Below are 9,577 nucleotides of genomic sequence, written 5' to 3'. Positions count from 1 at the left end.
TGTTTTAGTCGGGGCAACCCTTATTAAAACACCTTGTGTTTCAGATTCCTCATTGTAAAAATGTGGATAATATTAGTGATCTCCTCATAAGTCAATATGTGGAAAATTCTTAATAAGTCCTTAGCACTAGCATATTCTGTAAATGATGCCTATCATTGTCACCATGCATCATCAAATCACATTTGAAAATCAAAAGTGGTAGAGAGAAGTAAGTCAGAAAATCCTGTCCCAACACGTTTTCCCCTGTAGTAATCAGGATTGTCCTCCAAACATTTCAGCTTCCTTGTCTTTCCAGGCTCATGGCAGTTTTGCACTCCAAAGTTCCTTGTGGTTATGTGGGCTCTGTGACTAGTTTGGATCCAATACACAAGTTATTCCTGGGCCAGAACAATTAATTGCTTTCTTTCCCTCTGTAACGATGATGAATTAGAATCTTGGTAGTGGCTGTGCAGTTAGCATGGGTCTCAGAAAGAGAATTATATAAAACAGAGCTACCACATGACCCTCTGAGATCTTGAGGTTATTTGTTACCTCAGCATAACCTAGTTCAGATGATTCATACAGGAATTGACTAGTTCCATGATTATGGGAGAAAAAACACTTTGAGTCTCAGTTTCTCCATCTGCAAAATAAGGAAGCCACTGATGAAGGATTATCAGTAAAGACTCTTTGAGTTCTATAATAATAAGAATAATAATGGCAGTGAGGATCAGATATTTTACAAATCAAGAAGAACAGAAATAAGCTCATTAATAAGCTGTGAGAATCAAAGAACAGCAGAGTGAGGCAAAATCTAAGGTCAGCTCTTCCCAAAGCATGTTTCTTAGAACTCTCATTGCAAGAGATACTTCGTGACAGAGGGTTCCCTGATCAAACAAATATAGGAGACACTACATATGATAGCTTTCTCTTAAATAACCTTCATGCACATTGTGACATTCTAAGGATTCGTGAAGGAAAGCTTTAAAATGCATTTCACCCAGCATTTACCAATAAAATTTCATGGTGGAGATCACTTTTTAAATAATTTCACAGTGCTGGACTGGGCAGCTGTACTTTTGGTTTATGCAGTATGCTTTCCCATGCCATTCCTCAAAGTCTTTTTGGTAATTGTTCCTTCTCCTGCATGTGGTCACAAGGGTGGGCATATGAATGAGAGTATCCATTCCTCTGGTCATAGTAATTGGTTCATAGATGAACACAAGGCCTTTGCAAAACCAATCAGAGTCTTCACCGTGATTAATATTTTTGATGACCCCCCCTGGATCTAGCTGAACCTTACTGAGACACACTTTAGACTTTTCAGCTATGTGAGCCAAAATTTCCCTTTTTCTCAAACTAATTTAAGTTGGATTGCAGTCATTTGCTATTGAAAGAAATCAGACTGGAACTATTCTTCCTTAGAACAGAGTTTAGAAAAACGCTCTTCCAGGATAACAGTTGAGAGTGAAATGATAAAATCTGGAAATTTTTAAGGAGTTGCCCCATCTTCCTCTAAGGGATCCTGGGTCTATTAGGGAGCCTGAAGATGGAAGTGACATATTTAGTTTGAGGAGACATATTACCGGTTATTTTTTTTCCTTTGAAAAGATAAAAGATATTTCCTTTTTTCTTTAAAAATAAATTTATTTATTTTATTTATTTATTTTTGGCTGCATTGGGTCTTTGTTGCTGCGCGCCGGCTTTCTCTAGTCGCGGTGACTGGGGGCTACTCTTGGCTGCCGTGCACAGGCTTCTCATTGCGGTGGCTTCTCTTGTTGTGGAGCACGGGCTCTAGGTGCGCGGGCTTCAGTAGTTGTGGCCTGCGGGCTCTAGAGCACAGGCTCAGTAGTTGTGGCGCACAGGCTTAGTTGCTCCGCGGCATATGGGATCTTCCCGGACCAGGGCTCGAACCCATGTCCCCTGCATTGGCAGGCAGATTCTTAACCACTGCGCCACCATGGAAGCCCCGATATTTCCTTTTATTTGGAAATAAAAAATTATGGAAACAGATCCAAAGTGGTCAAAATATAACAAGGAATAATCTTATTTTAATGTCTGAATCATTTCCTCATTCATATTAGAAATATTAATTAAAGAAAGAGCAATTTATAGACAATTTATTTCTCACAACAAAGTCAGGAGCACAGATAAAAATGGTCACTGTTTTACAGATTGTGGAACTAAGTCTGATTGACATTAAGTAACTTGCCCAATGTCAAAAACTAGAATACGGTAATGCTGGAATTTAAAAGCACTCATAAGTGCCATCCAATGAAGTTGTTTTTTTTTTTTTTTTTTTTTTTTCAAATACAATAATTGATATAAAATCTCTCTGTATTAGTTTTCTATCACTGCCTTAACAAATTCCCCCAAATTTAATGGCTTAAAACAAATTTACCTCACAGTTCTGTGGTTCAGAAATCTTATGGGCTACACTGGTTTCTCTGCTTAGAGCCTTACAAGAACAGTATCAAAGTGTTGGCAGGCCTACGTTCCTTTCTGGAGGCCCTGGTGAACAATTCATTTCTAGGCTCTTTCAAGTTGTTGGCAAAGTTCATTTCTGTGTGGTTGTAGGACTGAGGTCTGTTTCCTTGCTGGCTGTTGGCCAGGGGTTATTCTCAGCTTCTAGAGGCTGCCCTCATTCCCTGGTTTAAGGTCCCCTTCAAATTCAGCAAAGCTGTTCAAGTCACTATCACACTTGGAATCTCTCTGACTCTTCTTCTGCCTCATCTCTCTGATACATCTCTTGACTCTAGCTAAGAGCTCAAATGATTGTATTGAACCCATCCATATAGTCCTGGAAAATCTCCCATTCTCAAATTTCGTAATCTTAATCACATCTTCAAAGTTCCTTTTGCCATGTAATGTAACGTATTCACAGGTTCAAGGAATTGGTGCATGGAAATCTTTAGGGGTCCATTATTCTGCCTACCACAATCTATCTATATAACGTTGCAGCTGAAAAGTTTCAAAATGCAAAAGAAAGAAATTTGATATATGTGACTCCTAAAACACCCATTGTACTTATTTGCAAACATTAAAACAGCATATACACACACACTAGGGTTATGAATGATAAATATGCTTGACAAAGGGAAGTTAGAGTTGATAGGTAGTAAACAAGAATTCTAAAACAAGATATTTAGTGATTTTTTAAAAATAATGAATGGAGTACATAAAAACAACAAAAATGAGAGTTTCATTGGCTGATAGTTTTTAGACAATAGAAGAAATCTGTAGCAAGGTTTGTGAGAACAAGATGAAACATATAAGAAGTCCTGGGGTACTCATACACAAAAAATACCATGACAAGTTCTGACATATTTAGGAGGTTATTAAAAAGTAAAATTTCTATATTATTTTTATTCATAATTGACAAAAGCTGGAAGCATCCAAGATGTCCTTTAGTAGGTGAATGGATTAACAAACTGGAACACCCAGACAATGGAATATTATTATTCAGCACTAAAAAGAAATAAGCTATGAAGTCATGAAAAGACATAGAGGGAACTTAGATGAATATTACTAAGTGAAAGAAGCCAATCTGAAGGTCTACATACTGTATGATTCCCACTATACGTCATTCTGGAAAAGGGAAAACTATGTATACAGCAAAAAGGTCAGAGGTCACCAGGGGTTGGGGGAAGGAAGAATGAATAAGCAGAGTACAGAAGATATTTAGAGTAGTGAAATTATTATGAATGAAACAGTGGTGGATACGTGTCATTTATACGTTTGTCAAAACCTATATAGAAAGTTCAGCAAGAGTGAACCTTAGCGTAAACTATGGACTTTGAGTGATGTCTATGTGTCAGTATAGGTTCATAGGTTCTAACAAATGTAACACTGGTGAGGTGTTAGTAGTGGGGGGATGTTTTGCGTGGGTGGTTGGAGGAGGTATATATGGATACTCTTTGTATTCCCTGCTCAATTTTGCTGTGCATCTAAAACTGCTATAAAATATAAAGTCTAAGGGAAGGGGATGGTGGGATGAATTGGGAGATTAGTTTTGACATAAATACACTACCATGTGTAAAACAGATAGCGAGTGGGAACCTGTGGTATAGCACAGGGAGTTCAGCTCAGTGCTCTGCGATGACCTAGGTGGGTGGGAGGGAGGTCCAAGAAGGAAGGGATATATGTATACATATAGCTGATTCACTTCGTTGTACAGCAGAAACTAACACAACATTGTAAATCGATTATACTCCAATTAAAAACAATGAATATCTCAGGAGGATTTGATAGAGATATTTCAGGAGCTGACAGACTGAATGAGGGTCCCAGTGTGTAGGGACCCGATATTTAAATGTATAAGCACTAGGGATAATTTTACTTAGGATTTGCCAGTATTGGTTTGTAGTCTATTCTAAAAATCTAGATGTCATATCACTGCAGGTTAAACAATATTTTAGTTGCATACAGTATGTTTTTCCATTTGTACACAATAATGCACTTTAAACAGTACTCCTTTTGTTTGTTATTTAGCTTGGCATAAATCTTTAATATGAATGGGGGAAGGGAAAAACTGCTTGTTTTTCTTAGGGCTGTATATGTTTATGTCATTGAAATGAAGGACAATACTTAAATCGAGAAAATTGAAAACAGCCAGAGTCACAAGCAGTCTCAAAACAAAAGAAAGTTTAAAAATTTCCTCTTGGTTTAGAATGGGGACAAATAAAATGATAGCTTTTCAGTATCAAATGATAGCCATTATTTATACAAGGATGTTTAGACTGTTATCTGAGAGAAATAAATATAACTAAAATAATACTCAATTTTGATGTTTCCATGAAGTAGGTAGGGGTTGGAGTTTCCCCTTCATTCAAAATATTAAAGAGTTAGCAAAGTTTTTGGAGGCAGAGAACAAAAATTTCAGCTGTCATTTGCCTGCTGGTGACTTAAATGCATTGCCTGAGTAATTTCTTATCATTATCTGACTGACAGACAACAGTCTGGTGCATTTTGAAGGAAGAGTAAGGGGACCAGGGGTCTGAGAAATAAGGGATGGCTTTTATGCCATTATTTTTACTAACTCTAATTTAAAGCAATTGCATGGACAAAAACCCTGTAAATATTTTAATGACTTTTAAAGTTCTCTCAATAATATCTAATCGTTTTGAAAGTCACTACAAGACAAAAGCGAGGGACATCTCATTTTGATAAGACAGCACTTGGTCTACATTAGGTTTTTTTTTTTTTTTTCCTCCTGTCTGCTGCCAATTAAAACATAGAATTATAAATTTAAACTTAATTAAAAACGATGCACAAAGCTATAAATGAATGCTCTCCAACATTAAAGAGAGATCTGATAACTCTTTGGCTTGTATTTTTTGGTTTATCCCCTACCAGCTGGACTAGAGAATGAAAAATCAGAGTAACAACAAAAAAACATCCTTGAGAGATTATTCTACCTCATTTAACTGGAACTACTTTTCCCCTTTCCACATTCTTGGACCATTTGAAGGCAGAGGTGTCCTCTGACTCCAGGAAGATACTCTATAGCAGTAGCATGAAGTATCCCTATTTTTATTCAAGCACCTCCCTCTCTAAACTATCCCCCTCTTACCACTTTAGGGCCTTGTGGTGCCTCCCACAATCTTACCCATTCTTTACTCAAAGTCTATCTGGGTCCACTTGCTTTCTACTTGTTCCAGTACACGGTAGACTTTTCTCTTTTTCTACTCTGTTCCTATCTTTTGTCACAAATCATTTGGTGCTCGGCATTTACTTCTTGAAGCACACTCTACCTTCTTAGCGTCTTCCTCCTGAATCCATAGGCTGAGCCTAAGGATAAAGCTTGGTGGGAGGAGCATGCAACAGCACTGTCCATGGTCCTGAAACATCGTTCTAGGCTAAGGGTTTTTTTTCCTTAACCCTACATCTGGTGATTCCTGTCCATATTCTCTCAGGGATTTTTAATTTGGTACAGTGGTGGTGTCACTAAAAAAGAAAGGCAAAAAGATATTGGGCAGGAAAGATAGAGGAATGGACAGAGATAGAGGTCTAAAGTCATTGCCTGGAGAGAGTAAGTCACATGGGTTTGACACAATCTTAAAACAATTGCAGCAGATACCAGCTTGGGAATGAAGGAGGGATGTAACATAGCTGACGTTGCCAGTGAAGAAGGAGTGGAAAAAATGTGTGCACCATGTGATATAAATCCGTGCAATTGTTGGCATGAACAAACACACTGATGCTTGTAGGCGAGAAGGCCAGTTTGCATCATGTGAATGCAGTATCACTTGTGTTATACCAAACTGCCATAGGTTTGTTTGTCTCTATTTTTCTCTCTTGATTTAAAAAGTCACTTGGCACTGTGGCAGAACAAAGGTAAGTGTAACTTACCTCTCATATTTGATAAAGCTGTGCACCTTTTTCCGTTCTAGCACTTCTGTAACAGTTAATTCCACCACCATCAAGCCCCAGTTGGTGGTAGGCAGAGCACTTGCTCCCTGAAATCTCTGTGTAAGCTCTTCAGTTAAAGTATAACCTCCGCGAGGACAAACACCGTATACTAAACATTTCTGGACATCTCAAAATGCCTAAGTAGAGTGCCTAGTGCAAATTAAGGGCTCAGTAATATTCTTTAAATCGATAAAAGAACCACAATGCCCTCTACAGAGACAGCACTCAATAAAGGCATGTGAAATGAGCAATTGTGCCATTTGTTTTAACACTTCCATCCTCTCCTAGTCCTTTTTAAAGTCCAATCCTCTTTCTCTTGGTCCTCCAGATCCCAACAAACCTCCCTCCTGCGTCACTCACTACCTTCGCTGCGCTGGGGCGCTGCCCTCCTCCTGCCACGCGCCCTCTCGGGCTCTCCCTTTCATCCTGCTCTGCAACCCTCGTCCCCTTCTCCCCCAGGACCTCTCCCGCACCGGGTGTCTGTCCCTGGTCCTCGGGCGGCTCACCGCGTCCCCCGCCCCGGGGTAACGCGGTTGTCATGGACACGGCACCTGCGCCCTTCGGCAGTGCCCCTTCGCCACCGTCCCCTCCCCCGACCTGCGGCGCGGCCGGCCTCGCCTCCCCAGCTCCTCCCCGCCCCGCCGGCGCTCCCAAGGCCGCGCGCGCAGGTGGCCCCCACCCCGTGCCTTCTCCAGCCCCGCGGAGCGCAGAGCCGCGGGAGCCGGGGGGCCGCGAGGGCGCGCGAGAGAGCAAGCGGCCGCGCCTGCGCACTGGCCTCTTCCCCTAGCGGCGATCTGGGCCGCTGCCGCTCGCGCTTGGGCAGGACGAGGGGCGGGCGGGGGGAGGGGGGAGCGGCTTCGCTTCCAGCCCCAAGTGAGGCGGAGACCCGGGCTGGCGGGCGGAGCAGGAGGGAGCGCACCTCGGCCAGAGGCGGCTGCAGCAGCTGCTGCCCTCTTCCCCGCCGCCGCCTCTCCAGTCCCTTCTGTGATTACCCCTCCAGTTGCTGGGAACGGGCGAGAAAGAGGAGGAGGGCGAGAAACTCCCACCGACCCACAGAGGTGAGTCCCGGGCAGAGCATTCTCCATCCTTGCCTGCCTCCCTCCCTCCCTATCTCCCTCCCATCCTCTCCATCCTCCCCTCCCTCCCAGCTCCCCAACCCTCCCGCCCTCATCCTTCCCAACATCCCTCTCTCCTCTCCCCTCCTTTCTCCCTTCCAGCCTTTCTTTCATCCCTTTCTTCCTCTCTCCCAGCCCCACTTCCTTCCCACCCTTTCATTCTTCCCTGTCTTCCTTGCAGCCACTCGCCCTAGAGCGCAGCTCTGCCTCCCTTTCCTCTTGATCCCATCTCTTTTTTTCCCCTTTCTTCACCCCTTCCCCGGTGGGAGATCCCTTGCCTGGCACAACTGTCCGGATTCAGGGGCTTCCAAAAAATTGGGTACATATACTGAGAGACACACTCTTGCACAGTGGATGCCCTGTGGATTTCAATGTTATTTGGGTTAAGGGTCAAGTTGGATAGAGTACTGGGAACTGGAAGGCGAAGAGGGTCGGTCGAGGAGGAATCTATGGATTTTTGCTGTATTAGGGTGGGGGTGGGGAGGGTTGTCACTTAGACATGTTGCCAACAACCCCCCACTCCCCTCTGTAACAGTTTCTTTTTTCTTCTGGGAATTACATATTCCCAGTGTGTGTCTCACTAATTTAAAATCCAGCTTTCCCGGCTTTGATTGTCTCTGTGTGAGAAGCCACAAGGAGGGAAGAGGAGAGAGAAAGAGAACAAGAGAGGAAGAGGGGAGGGGAGGGGGAGGGTGGTGACAGTGGATGCTTGTATCCTTTTCCCTTAGGCCTCTTTGGGTTGATATTTTCAAACCACCCGCCTAATATTTGCCTTGGAATTGAACCCTTGTGTCCTTGGTTCTGTCACTATCTATACTTCAGAGGCAGAAACTCTCTAAACTTTAATGTGTGTGCACCACAGCATTATTTGTGGAATGTTTTGGTCAGCATACAAAACACTAGGGTAGATTGATTTGGGAAAACAGGGAGCAGAAGAGTGGAAGAGATGCACTTTTGTTCATCATGAGTTAACTTCTAAAGGAGGACAATGGACAGTTTGGAGTAATGAGGTTATACTCCACAGGCTTAGAAATATACCATTTTGATAGCATTAGCTGCATTACACCTTTAGCAGATATTCTTACCCTTTTTCATCTATGTTACAAAAATTGTGAAGCTGTTGGAAACATACTGTGTGATTTTGTCTGTGTTTACACCAGTGGAAAAGTTAAATTAGCTCTGGGACCATCATTAACAATTTAAAATTTCAGTTGGTTTTGCACCACTTGTTTTCACCAAATGATATATTTTACTTTGCTTTCTTTAGCTTACACTCTGATGCCTTCTATTACATATATTAATAGTGATTTGACAATGTTCCTTTTGGCAAGCATTGTTGCCGAAAAGTTTATTCATACATGGCGGGACAGCCCTGTCTCAGAATTTTTAGTATATTCATCATTTCAGAAAGGTCCAACAAACAGTATAACTCAGAAATGGAATATTTAGAAGCCTGTATTTTGTTCTATCTATACTCTCTTTAAAAAATAAAAAAAAAAAAAATATAAAAACCCCTTAATATTTATAAATAGCTATGTTTTATGCTTAATGAGTATCTGGGGAGGGACTGAAATTAATGGTGGATTCAGTGAAGCTGCCAGTAAGAAACTATGCTGTGGAGCAAATTACTGATTTTTTTTTTTTTCTTTTAAGTTATTATATGCCAGTAGTGCAATATGCACTTTCACATTTTACGGGAATGTAAAGTAGAAGTTGAGATGAAGTGAATTACCTTCCAAAGTAATTGAGTGCTGATTTGATGAAAAGCTGACACAGTTAATCATCTGCATCAGTTTTTGGGAAGTGTGTGATATTAGGAATGATGGATCTTCCCCCTGCCCCAACTCCCCTTGATGGGAATGCAATTCCATAAATGGCTTGGCTGACTGAAGCCATGTGGCAGAAGCTTGGTCGAATTGTCAGTGTTACCAACATTCTAATGCAGAATTGCCATCAACCCTGTCCAGATTTGAGTGGTTACATTACTTAATAGCGGACACAGATGTAGGTAGGGGTGTTCTGTTGTTGTTGTTGTTGATTTCCCTGGAATGCCATGAAGCTAGTGAAAGACT

The 9,577-nt window shown here is 41.7% G+C and overlaps 1 protein-coding gene across 1 annotated transcript in view; it reads left to right on the top strand.

Annotated features, from left to right (window-relative positions):
- The first annotated feature begins 7,258 nt into the window (after positions 1-7,258).
- CTNNA2 (catenin alpha 2) overlaps positions 7,259-9,577 on the top strand; it is a 1,204,911-nt gene continuing 1,202,592 nt past the window's right edge. The window contains exon 1 of the mRNA XM_007193016.2: positions 7,259-7,448. The gene's annotated coding sequence lies outside the window, so the exon portion shown is untranslated. The remainder of the gene's footprint in view (positions 7,449-9,577) is intronic.

This window comes from Balaenoptera acutorostrata, chromosome 12 (assembly GCF_949987535.1).
Source record: "Balaenoptera acutorostrata chromosome 12, mBalAcu1.1, whole genome shotgun sequence".
Taxonomy (NCBI): Eukaryota; Metazoa; Chordata; class Mammalia; order Artiodactyla; family Balaenopteridae; genus Balaenoptera; species Balaenoptera acutorostrata.
Note: the sequence above shows the minus strand (reverse complement) of the source record. Positions and strands in the feature narration are given on the sequence as shown.